General features: G+C 46.4%; 8 non-coding genes across 8 annotated transcripts; all 8 read right to left on the bottom strand.

The window, feature by feature from the left end:
• Nucleotides 1-636: 636 nt before the first annotated feature.
• LOC142280621 (U2 spliceosomal RNA) lies at nt 637-820 on the bottom strand. Its single transcript, XR_012742838.1, has one exon. It is a non-coding gene; the product is annotated as a U2 spliceosomal RNA (small nuclear RNA).
• A 1,606-nt stretch (nt 821-2,426) lies between these two features.
• On the bottom strand, nt 2,427-2,617 carry LOC142280606 (U2 spliceosomal RNA). The gene has a single exon (XR_012742823.1). It is a non-coding gene; the product is annotated as a U2 spliceosomal RNA (small nuclear RNA).
• A 1,387-nt stretch (nt 2,618-4,004) lies between these two features.
• LOC142280617 (U2 spliceosomal RNA) lies at nt 4,005-4,195 on the bottom strand. The gene has a single exon (XR_012742834.1). It is a non-coding gene; the product is annotated as a U2 spliceosomal RNA (small nuclear RNA).
• Nucleotides 4,196-5,582: 1,387 nt separating this feature from the next.
• LOC142280624 (U2 spliceosomal RNA) lies at nt 5,583-5,773 on the bottom strand. Its single transcript, XR_012742839.1, has one exon. It is a non-coding gene; the product is annotated as a U2 spliceosomal RNA (small nuclear RNA).
• Nucleotides 5,774-7,160: 1,387 nt separating this feature from the next.
• On the bottom strand, nt 7,161-7,351 carry LOC142280625 (U2 spliceosomal RNA). Its single transcript, XR_012742840.1, has one exon. It is a non-coding gene; the product is annotated as a U2 spliceosomal RNA (small nuclear RNA).
• Nucleotides 7,352-8,738: 1,387 nt separating this feature from the next.
• On the bottom strand, nt 8,739-8,929 carry LOC142280627 (U2 spliceosomal RNA). Its single transcript, XR_012742841.1, has one exon. It is a non-coding gene; the product is annotated as a U2 spliceosomal RNA (small nuclear RNA).
• Nucleotides 8,930-10,316: 1,387 nt separating this feature from the next.
• On the bottom strand, nt 10,317-10,507 carry LOC142280607 (U2 spliceosomal RNA). Its single transcript, XR_012742824.1, has one exon. It is a non-coding gene; the product is annotated as a U2 spliceosomal RNA (small nuclear RNA).
• Nucleotides 10,508-11,894: 1,387 nt separating this feature from the next.
• On the bottom strand, nt 11,895-12,085 carry LOC142280608 (U2 spliceosomal RNA). The gene has a single exon (XR_012742825.1). It is a non-coding gene; the product is annotated as a U2 spliceosomal RNA (small nuclear RNA).
• Nucleotides 12,086-12,287: the final 202 nt, after the last annotated feature.

Genomic DNA, 12,287 nt, shown 5'->3' on the forward strand with positions numbered 1-12,287 from the left:
TTCATAGGCCGCCCTTTCTTAGTATTTGACGTTCCTTATATTGCGGTATGAGGCTTCGCAGTAGGTTGCAAACATTCATCACCCATGACTGTCCCCAATTGAGCTCAGAAGCTCAATGTCTATCATGACCTCTCTTTTAGAATGTCCAAGAGCAAGCAAACTATTCCTCCAGGAGAGGGCGCCAACAGACTACTAAAGAGATCATCATTACTCAAAGAAAACCCCAAAAACCAATGCATGATAGGAATAAACAGGTAACTTTCTTTGGAGTGGAAGCGGAGAGATCGCACCAGATGCCAATTCTAGATGTTATCACACCTGTGGTCACTGCAGCAGCAGGTGAATCCACTTTGTCCAAAAGGGATCTATTCCATTCAATTGCAAATGATCTAGATAAGACAGAGAACTGCAGCACGGGGACATAGCCGAGTTGGTCAGGTTGAGTGGTGATGAGTTTGCTATTTGGATGAATAAAGAAAGTCAAAAGTGTGAAAGATAAAAAACAAAAGGAGGAAGTGTGAAAAGTGAATGGGCCAAATTGAGGTGCATATGAAGACGTATGCTTTCTTCCAATTCATTAAATCGGGCTAATATGAATCAGGTGAATTGAGTTCTGCTTTTGGAAACTGGGTTAAGAAGGGGTGCACCGTTCCTGGAGGTACTGCAATACCAGGTCAATGCGTGGAGTGGACAGAGCAAGCTCTTTTTCCATCTCCCTGTTCTAAAAATCCATTTAATATATGGTCCCCAGATAGGGGACGTATCAGATATTAAACTGATAAGAACAGATGAGATTTCATCCGCAATTTTCAGAATCAAGGTAGCCCCGAAGGCCAGCAGGCCACCACACAAAAGCGCAGTGCCTGGGTGATCGCCTCCCGAGCCCAGGAACCACCAGCCACAAAGGGACGTAAGCACCAAAAGGCGCAACAATCCCCGAGGCCGGCGGTCGTGCAAGCCCGGGCCCCTCCCAGCCAAGACCAAGGCAAACCCAATGAAGGGACTACACTTGATCTTAGCCAAAAGGCCGAGAAGCGATAACCAGAATTGGTTTGGGCCTCGAGTGGCACCCTGGCCTATGCCGGACACATCTTAGGGAGAGAGAGCGAGAGGGAGACAAACCCACGCCTACACAAGACATTTTGTCACCCAAGCCAACCCTTGAAAAGGCTGCTTTGCAGAGCCAAAACAAGAAGAATGGTGCGTTTTGCAGCCGCCGCCCACTGCAATGAATCTGAATAACTCCTCCTTTAGGGCGCAAGCAACTCCCCTCCCCCTTGCAGTCTTTCCAATTCACGATACAAAAAGACGGACAGGACAGGTTGCCTGACTTTCCGTCACTGCCACCCTTTGCCATCCTTACCCGTAGAAAGCCCTTTCATCATCCCCAAACCCTAATCTTTTCCCTTTCCTTCCCAGCCCCCAAACCCTGCCCTCTGTACCTTTCTCACCACCCGCTTCCCTTCTCCTGTCATCCCCCTACCACCCGGGAAAAAAAGAGATTGCCCCCTCCTTCCACTAGCCCACCCTCCCACCCAAAGAACAACTTCTTCTGCGCAGCTTGTTTTCTAGGCAGCAGCGCTATTGTGATGTCATCGGGGGGCATTGTGACAAGCCGCCAGTGTTCCGTCTCTTCATGTTGTGCACAGTTCAAACGGAAAATACATCAACAGGCAGACTACAGAAAAGCTTACTATCAAAGGTTAGAGGGGGGCTTTCTCAGATGGCTTTTTACAGTTTTTCTATTCCCAATTAGCCGTTTAAGTGTACTTATTGAAAGTAGTAATTCTTTCATAGGCCGCCCTTTCTTAGTATTTGACGTTCCTTATATTGCGGTATGAGGCTTCGCAGTAGGTTGCAAACATTCATCACCCATGACTGTCCCCAATTGAGCTCAGAAGCTCAATGTCTATCATGACCTCTCTTTTAGAATGTCCAAGAGCAAGCAAACTATTCCTCCAGGAGAGGGCGCCAACAGACTACTAAAGAGATCATCATTACTCAAAGAAAACCCCAAAAACCAATGCATGATAGGAATAAACAGGTAACTTTCTTTGGAGTGGAAGCGGAGAGATCGCACCAGATGCCAATTCTAGATGTTATCACACCTGTGGTCACTGCAGCAGCAGGTGAATCCACTTTGTCCAAAAGGGATCTATTCCATTCAATTGCAAATGATCTAGATAAGACAGAGAACTGCAGCACGGGGACATAGCCGAGTTGGTCAGGTTGAGTGGTGATGAGTTTGCTATTTGGATGAATAAAGAAAGTCAAAAGTGTGAAAGATAAAAAACAAAAGGAGGAAGTGTGAAAAGTGAATGGGCCAAATTGAGGTGCATATGAAGACGTATGCTTTCTTCCAATTCATTAAATCGGGCTAATATGAATCAGGTGAATTGAGTTCTGCTTTTGGAAACTGGGTTAAGAAGGGGTGCACCGTTCCTGGAGGTACTGCAATACCAGGTCAATGCGTGGAGTGGACAGAGCAAGCTCTTTTTCCATCTCCCTGTTCTAAAAATCCATTTAATATATGGTCCCCAGATAGGGGACGTATCAGATATTAAACTGATAAGAACAGATACTACACTTGATCTTAGCCAAAAGGCCGAGAAGCGATAACCAGAATTGGTTTGGGCCTCGAGTGGCACCCTGGCCTATGCCGGACACATCTTAGGGAGAGAGAGCGAGAGGGAGACAAACCCACGCCTACACAAGACATTTTGTCACCCAAGCCAACCCTTGAAAAGGCTGCTTTGCAGAGCCAAAACAAGAAGAATGGTGCGTTTTGCAGCCGCCGCCCACTGCAATGAATCTGAATAACTCCTCCTTTAGGGCGCAAGCAACTCCCCTCCCCCTTGCAGTCTTTCCAATTCACGATACAAAAAGACGGACAGGACAGGTTGCCTGACTTTCCGTCACTGCCACCCTTTGCCATCCTTACCCGTAGAAAGCCCTTTCATCATCCCCAAACCCTAATCTTTTCCCTTTCCTTCCCAGCCCCCAAACCCTGCCCTCTGTACCTTTCTCACCACCCGCTTCCCTTCTCCTGTCATCCCCCTACCACCCGGGAAAAAAAGAGATTGCCCCCTCCTTCCACTAGCCCACCCTCCCACCCAAAGAACAACTTCTTCTGCGCAGCTTGTTTTCTAGGCAGCAGCGCTATTGTGATGTCATCGGGGGGCATTGTGACAAGCCGCCAGTGTTCCGTCTCTTCATGTTGTGCACAGTTCAAACGGAAAATACATCAACAGGCAGACTACAGAAAAGCTTACTATCAAAGGTTAGAGGGGGGCTTTCTCAGAGGGCTTTTTACAGTTTTTCTATTCCCAATTAGCCGTTTAAGTGTACTTATTGAAAGTAGTAATTCTTTCATAGGCCGCCCTTTCTTAGTATTTGACGTTCCTTATATTGCGGTATGAGGCTTCGCAGTAGGTTGCAAACATTCATCACCCATGACTGTCCCCAATTGAGCTCAGAAGCTCAATGTCTATCATGACCTCTCTTTTAGAATGTCCAAGAGCAAGCAAACTATTCCTCCAGGAGAGGGCGCCAACAGACTACTAAAGAGATCATCATTACTCAAAGAAAACCCCAAAAACCAATGCATGATAGGAATAAACAGGTAACTTTCTTTGGAGTGGAAGCGGAGAGATCGCACCAGATGCCAATTCTAGATGTTATCACACCTGTGGTCACTGCAGCAGCAGGTGAATCCACTTTGTCCAAAAGGGATCTATTCCATTCAATTGCAAATGATCTAGATAAGACAGAGAACTGCAGCACGGGGACATAGCCGAGTTGGTCAGGTTGAGTGGTGATGAGTTTGCTATTTGGATGAATAAAGAAAGTCAAAAGTGTGAAAGATAAAAAACAAAAGGAGGAAGTGTGAAAAGTGAATGGGCCAAATTGAGGTGCATATGAAGACGTATGCTTTCTTCCAATTCATTAAATCGGGCTAATATGAATCAGGTGAATTGAGTTCTGCTTTTGGAAACTGGGTTAAGAAGGGGTGCACCGTTCCTGGAGGTACTGCAATACCAGGTCAATGCGTGGAGTGGACAGAGCAAGCTCTTTTTCCATCTCCCTGTTCTAAAAATCCATTTAATATATGGTCCCCAGATAGGGGACGTATCAGATATTAAACTGATAAGAACAGATACTACACTTGATCTTAGCCAAAAGGCCGAGAAGCGATAACCAGAATTGGTTTGGGCCTCGAGTGGCACCCTGGCCTATGCCGGACACATCTTAGGGAGAGAGAGCGAGAGGGAGACAAACCCACGCCTACACAAGACATTTTGTCACCCAAGCCAACCCTTGAAAAGGCTGCTTTGCAGAGCCAAAACAAGAAGAATGGTGCGTTTTGCAGCCGCCGCCCACTGCAATGAATCTGAATAACTCCTCCTTTAGGGCGCAAGCAACTCCCCTCCCCCTTGCAGTCTTTCCAATTCACGATACAAAAAGACGGACAGGACAGGTTGCCTGACTTTCCGTCACTGCCACCCTTTGCCATCCTTACCCGTAGAAAGCCCTTTCATCATCCCCAAACCCTAATCTTTTCCCTTTCCTTCCCAGCCCCCAAACCCTGCCCTCTGTACCTTTCTCACCACCCGCTTCCCTTCTCCTGTCATCCCCCTACCACCCGGGAAAAAAAGAGATTGCCCCCTCCTTCCACTAGCCCACCCTCCCACCCAAAGAACAACTTCTTCTGCGCAGCTTGTTTTCTAGGCAGCAGCGCTATTGTGATGTCATCGGGGGGCATTGTGACAAGCCGCCAGTGTTCCGTCTCTTCATGTTGTGCACAGTTCAAACGGAAAATACATCAACAGGCAGACTACAGAAAAGCTTACTATCAAAGGTTAGAGGGGGGCTTTCTCAGAGGGCTTTTTACAGTTTTTCTATTCCCAATTAGCCGTTTAAGTGTACTTATTGAAAGTAGTAATTCTTTCATAGGCCGCCCTTTCTTAGTATTTGACGTTCCTTATATTGCGGTATGAGGCTTCGCAGTAGGTTGCAAACATTCATCACCCATGACTGTCCCCAATTGAGCTCAGAAGCTCAATGTCTATCATGACCTCTCTTTTAGAATGTCCAAGAGCAAGCAAACTATTCCTCCAGGAGAGGGCGCCAACAGACTACTAAAGAGATCATCATTACTCAAAGAAAACCCCAAAAACCAATGCATGATAGGAATAAACAGGTAACTTTCTTTGGAGTGGAAGCGGAGAGATCGCACCAGATGCCAATTCTAGATGTTATCACACCTGTGGTCACTGCAGCAGCAGGTGAATCCACTTTGTCCAAAAGGGATCTATTCCATTCAATTGCAAATGATCTAGATAAGACAGAGAACTGCAGCACGGGGACATAGCCGAGTTGGTCAGGTTGAGTGGTGATGAGTTTGCTATTTGGATGAATAAAGAAAGTCAAAAGTGTGAAAGATAAAAAACAAAAGGAGGAAGTGTGAAAAGTGAATGGGCCAAATTGAGGTGCATATGAAGACGTATGCTTTCTTCCAATTCATTAAATCGGGCTAATATGAATCAGGTGAATTGAGTTCTGCTTTTGGAAACTGGGTTAAGAAGGGGTGCACCGTTCCTGGAGGTACTGCAATACCAGGTCAATGCGTGGAGTGGACAGAGCAAGCTCTTTTTCCATCTCCCTGTTCTAAAAATCCATTTAATATATGGTCCCCAGATAGGGGACGTATCAGATATTAAACTGATAAGAACAGATACTACACTTGATCTTAGCCAAAAGGCCGAGAAGCGATAACCAGAATTGGTTTGGGCCTCGAGTGGCACCCTGGCCTATGCCGGACACATCTTAGGGAGAGAGAGCGAGAGGGAGACAAACCCACGCCTACACAAGACATTTTGTCACCCAAGCCAACCCTTGAAAAGGCTGCTTTGCAGAGCCAAAACAAGAAGAATGGTGCGTTTTGCAGCCGCCGCCCACTGCAATGAATCTGAATAACTCCTCCTTTAGGGCGCAAGCAACTCCCCTCCCCCTTGCAGTCTTTCCAATTCACGATACAAAAAGACGGACAGGACAGGTTGCCTGACTTTCCGTCACTGCCACCCTTTGCCATCCTTACCCGTAGAAAGCCCTTTCATCATCCCCAAACCCTAATCTTTTCCCTTTCCTTCCCAGCCCCCAAACCCTGCCCTCTGTACCTTTCTCACCACCCGCTTCCCTTCTCCTGTCATCCCCCTACCACCCGGGAAAAAAAGAGATTGCCCCCTCCTTCCACTAGCCCACCCTCCCACCCAAAGAACAACTTCTTCTGCGCAGCTTGTTTTCTAGGCAGCAGCGCTATTGTGATGTCATCGGGGGGCATTGTGACAAGCCGCCAGTGTTCCGTCTCTTCATGTTGTGCACAGTTCAAACGGAAAATACATCAACAGGCAGACTACAGAAAAGCTTACTATCAAAGGTTAGAGGGGGGCTTTCTCAGAGGGCTTTTTACAGTTTTTCTATTCCCAATTAGCCGTTTAAGTGTACTTATTGAAAGTAGTAATTCTTTCATAGGCCGCCCTTTCTTAGTATTTGACGTTCCTTATATTGCGGTATGAGGCTTCGCAGTAGGTTGCAAACATTCATCACCCATGACTGTCCCCAATTGAGCTCAGAAGCTCAATGTCTATCATGACCTCTCTTTTAGAATGTCCAAGAGCAAGCAAACTATTCCTCCAGGAGAGGGCGCCAACAGACTACTAAAGAGATCATCATTACTCAAAGAAAACCCCAAAAACCAATGCATGATAGGAATAAACAGGTAACTTTCTTTGGAGTGGAAGCGGAGAGATCGCACCAGATGCCAATTCTAGATGTTATCACACCTGTGGTCACTGCAGCAGCAGGTGAATCCACTTTGTCCAAAAGGGATCTATTCCATTCAATTGCAAATGATCTAGATAAGACAGAGAACTGCAGCACGGGGACATAGCCGAGTTGGTCAGGTTGAGTGGTGATGAGTTTGCTATTTGGATGAATAAAGAAAGTCAAAAGTGTGAAAGATAAAAAACAAAAGGAGGAAGTGTGAAAAGTGAATGGGCCAAATTGAGGTGCATATGAAGACGTATGCTTTCTTCCAATTCATTAAATCGGGCTAATATGAATCAGGTGAATTGAGTTCTGCTTTTGGAAACTGGGTTAAGAAGGGGTGCACCGTTCCTGGAGGTACTGCAATACCAGGTCAATGCGTGGAGTGGACAGAGCAAGCTCTTTTTCCATCTCCCTGTTCTAAAAATCCATTTAATATATGGTCCCCAGATAGGGGACGTATCAGATATTAAACTGATAAGAACAGATACTACACTTGATCTTAGCCAAAAGGCCGAGAAGCGATAACCAGAATTGGTTTGGGCCTCGAGTGGCACCCTGGCCTATGCCGGACACATCTTAGGGAGAGAGAGCGAGAGGGAGACAAACCCACGCCTACACAAGACATTTTGTCACCCAAGCCAACCCTTGAAAAGGCTGCTTTGCAGAGCCAAAACAAGAAGAATGGTGCGTTTTGCAGCCGCCGCCCACTGCAATGAATCTGAATAACTCCTCCTTTAGGGCGCAAGCAACTCCCCTCCCCCTTGCAGTCTTTCCAATTCACGATACAAAAAGACGGACAGGACAGGTTGCCTGACTTTCCGTCACTGCCACCCTTTGCCATCCTTACCCGTAGAAAGCCCTTTCATCATCCCCAAACCCTAATCTTTTCCCTTTCCTTCCCAGCCCCCAAACCCTGCCCTCTGTACCTTTCTCACCACCCGCTTCCCTTCTCCTGTCATCCCCCTACCACCCGGGAAAAAAAGAGATTGCCCCCTCCTTCCACTAGCCCACCCTCCCACCCAAAGAACAACTTCTTCTGCGCAGCTTGTTTTCTAGGCAGCAGCGCTATTGTGATGTCATCGGGGGGCATTGTGACAAGCCGCCAGTGTTCCGTCTCTTCATGTTGTGCACAGTTCAAACGGAAAATACATCAACAGGCAGACTACAGAAAAGCTTACTATCAAAGGTTAGAGGGGGGCTTTCTCAGAGGGCTTTTTACAGTTTTTCTATTCCCAATTAGCCGTTTAAGTGTACTTATTGAAAGTAGTAATTCTTTCATAGGCCGCCCTTTCTTAGTATTTGACGTTCCTTATATTGCGGTATGAGGCTTCGCAGTAGGTTGCAAACATTCATCACCCATGACTGTCCCCAATTGAGCTCAGAAGCTCAATGTCTATCATGACCTCTCTTTTAGAATGTCCAAGAGCAAGCAAACTATTCCTCCAGGAGAGGGCGCCAACAGACTACTAAAGAGATCATCATTACTCAAAGAAAACCCCAAAAACCAATGCATGATAGGAATAAACAGGTAACTTTCTTTGGAGTGGAAGCGGAGAGATCGCACCAGATGCCAATTCTAGATGTTATCACACCTGTGGTCACTGCAGCAGCAGGTGAATCCACTTTGTCCAAAAGGGATCTATTCCATTCAATTGCAAATGATCTAGATAAGACAGAGAACTGCAGCACGGGGACATAGCCGAGTTGGTCAGGTTGAGTGGTGATGAGTTTGCTATTTGGATGAATAAAGAAAGTCAAAAGTGTGAAAGATAAAAAACAAAAGGAGGAAGTGTGAAAAGTGAATGGGCCAAATTGAGGTGCATATGAAGACGTATGCTTTCTTCCAATTCATTAAATCGGGCTAATATGAATCAGGTGAATTGAGTTCTGCTTTTGGAAACTGGGTTAAGAAGGGGTGCACCGTTCCTGGAGGTACTGCAATACCAGGTCAATGCGTGGAGTGGACAGAGCAAGCTCTTTTTCCATCTCCCTGTTCTAAAAATCCATTTAATATATGGTCCCCAGATAGGGGACGTATCAGATATTAAACTGATAAGAACAGATACTACACTTGATCTTAGCCAAAAGGCCGAGAAGCGATAACCAGAATTGGTTTGGGCCTCGAGTGGCACCCTGGCCTATGCCGGACACATCTTAGGGAGAGAGAGCGAGAGGGAGACAAACCCACGCCTACACAAGACATTTTGTCACCCAAGCCAACCCTTGAAAAGGCTGCTTTGCAGAGCCAAAACAAGAAGAATGGTGCGTTTTGCAGCCGCCGCCCACTGCAATGAATCTGAATAACTCCTCCTTTAGGGCGCAAGCAACTCCCCTCCCCCTTGCAGTCTTTCCAATTCACGATACAAAAAGACGGACAGGACAGGTTGCCTGACTTTCCGTCACTGCCACCCTTTGCCATCCTTACCCGTAGAAAGCCCTTTCATCATCCCCAAACCCTAATCTTTTCCCTTTCCTTCCCAGCCCCCAAACCCTGCCCTCTGTACCTTTCTCACCACCCGCTTCCCTTCTCCTGTCATCCCCCTACCACCCGGGAAAAAAAGAGATTGCCCCCTCCTTCCACTAGCCCACCCTCCCACCCAAAGAACAACTTCTTCTGCGCAGCTTGTTTTCTAGGCAGCAGCGCTATTGTGATGTCATCGGGGGGCATTGTGACAAGCCGCCAGTGTTCCGTCTCTTCATGTTGTGCACAGTTCAAACGGAAAATACATCAACAGGCAGACTACAGAAAAGCTTACTATCAAAGGTTAGAGGGGGGCTTTCTCAGAGGGCTTTTTACAGTTTTTCTATTCCCAATTAGCCGTTTAAGTGTACTTATTGAAAGTAGTAATTCTTTCATAGGCCGCCCTTTCTTAGTATTTGACGTTCCTTATATTGCGGTATGAGGCTTCGCAGTAGGTTGCAAACATTCATCACCCATGACTGTCCCCAATTGAGCTCAGAAGCTCAATGTCTATCATGACCTCTCTTTTAGAATGTCCAAGAGCAAGCAAACTATTCCTCCAGGAGAGGGCGCCAACAGACTACTAAAGAGATCATCATTACTCAAAGAAAACCCCAAAAACCAATGCATGATAGGAATAAACAGGTAACTTTCTTTGGAGTGGAAGCGGAGAGATCGCACCAGATGCCAATTCTAGATGTTATCACACCTGTGGTCACTGCAGCAGCAGGTGAATCCACTTTGTCCAAAAGGGATCTATTCCATTCAATTGCAAATGATCTAGATAAGACAGAGAACTGCAGCACGGGGACATAGCCGAGTTGGTCAGGTTGAGTGGTGATGAGTTTGCTATTTGGATGAATAAAGAAAGTCAAAAGTGTGAAAGATAAAAAACAAAAGGAGGAAGTGTGAAAAGTGAATGGGCCAAATTGAGGTGCATATGAAGACGTATGCTTTCTTCCAATTCATTAAATCGGGCTAATATGAATCAGGTGAATTGAGTTCTGCTTTTGGAAACTGGGTTAAGAAGGGGTGCACCGTTCCTGGAGGTACTGCAATACCAGGTCAATGCGTGGAGTGGACAGAGCAAGCTCTTTTTCCATCTCCCTGTTCTAAAAATCCATTTAATATATGGTCCCCAGATAGGGGACGTATCAGATATTAAACTGATAAGAACAGATACTACACTTGATCTTAGCCAAAAGGCCGAGAAGCGATAACCAGAATTGGTTTGGGCCTCGAGTGGCACCCTGGCCTATGCCGGACACATCTTAGGGAGAGAGAGCGAGAGGGAGACAAACCCACGCCTACACAAGACATTTTGTCACCCAAGCCAACCCTTGAAAAGGCTGCTTTGCAGAGCCAAAACAAGAAGAATGGTGCGTTTTGCAGCCGCCGCCCACTGCAATGAATCTGAATAACTCCTCCTTTAGGGCGCAAGCAACTCCCCTCCCCCTTGCAGTCTTTCCAATTCACGATACAAAAAGACGGACAGGACAGGTTGCCTGACTTTCCGTCACTGCCACCCTTTGCCATCCTTACCCGTAGAAAGCCCTTTCATCATCCCCAAACCCTAATCTTTTCCCTTTCCTTCCCAGCCCCCAAACCCTGCCCTCTGTACCTTTCTCACCACCCGCTTCCCTTCTCCTGTCATCCCCCTACCACCCGGGAAAAAAAGAGATTGCCCCCTCCTTCCACTAGCCCACCCTCCCACCCAAAGAACAACTTCTTCTGCGCAGCTTGTTTTCTAGGCAGCAGCGCTATTGTGATGTCATCGGGGGGCATTGTGACAAGCCGCCAGTGTTCCGTCTCTTCATGTTGTGCACAGTTCAAACGGAAAATACATCAACAGGCAGACTACAGAAAAGCTTACTATCAAAGGTTAGAGGGGGGCTTTCTCAGAGGGCTTTTTACAGTTTTTCTATTCCCAATTAGCCGTTTAAGTGTACTTATTGAAAGTAGTAATTCTTTCATAGGCCGCCCTTTCTTAGTATTTGACGTTCCTTATATTGCGGTATGAGGCTTCGCAGTAGGTTGCAAACATTCATCACCCATGACTGTCCCCAATTGAGCTCAGAAGCTCAATGTCTATCATGACCTCTCTTTTAGAATGTCCAAGAGCAAGCAAACTATTCCTCCAGGAGAGGGCGCCAACAGACTACTAAAGAGATCATCATTACTCAAAGAAAACCCCAAAAACCAATGCATGATAGGAATAAACAGGTAACTTTCTTTGGAGTGGAAGCGGAGAGATCGCACCAGATGCCAATTCTAGATGTTATCACACCTGTGGTCACTGCAGCAGCAGGTGAATCCACTTTGTCCAAAAGGGATCTATTCCATTCAATTGCAAATGATCTAGATAAGACAGAGAACTGCAGCACGGGGACATAGCCGAGTTGGTCAGGTTGAGTGGTGATGAGTTTGCTATTTGGATGAATAAAGAAAGTCAAAAGTGTGAAAGATAAAAAACAAAAGGAGGAAGTGTGAAAAGTGAATGGGCCAAATTGAGGTGCATATGAAGACGTATGCTTTCTTCCAATTCATTAAATCGGGCTAATATGAATCAGGTGAATTGAGTTCTGCTTTTGGAAACTGGGTTAAGAAGGGGTGCACCGTTCCTGGAGGTACTGCAATACCAGGTCAATGCGTGGAGTGGACAGAGCAAGCTCTTTTTCCATCTCCCTGTTCTAAAAATCCATTTAATATATGGTCCCCAGATAGGGGACGTATCAGATATTAAACTGATAAGAACAGATACTACACTTGATCTTAGCCAAAAGGCCGAGAAGCGATAACCAGAATTGGTTTGGGCCTCGAGTGGCACCCTGGCCTATGCCGGACACATCTTAGGGAGAGAGAGCGAGAGGGAGACAAACCCACGCCTACACAAGACATTTTGTCACCCAAGCCAACCCTTGAAAAGGCTGCTTTGCAGAGCCAAAACAAGAAGAATGGTGCGTTTTGCAGCCGCCGCCCACTGCAATGAATCTGAATA

This window comes from Anomaloglossus baeobatrachus, unplaced genomic scaffold (genome assembly GCF_048569485.1).
Source record: "Anomaloglossus baeobatrachus isolate aAnoBae1 unplaced genomic scaffold, aAnoBae1.hap1 Scaffold_4601, whole genome shotgun sequence".
NCBI classification, from domain to species: domain Eukaryota; kingdom Metazoa; phylum Chordata; class Amphibia; order Anura; family Aromobatidae; genus Anomaloglossus; species Anomaloglossus baeobatrachus.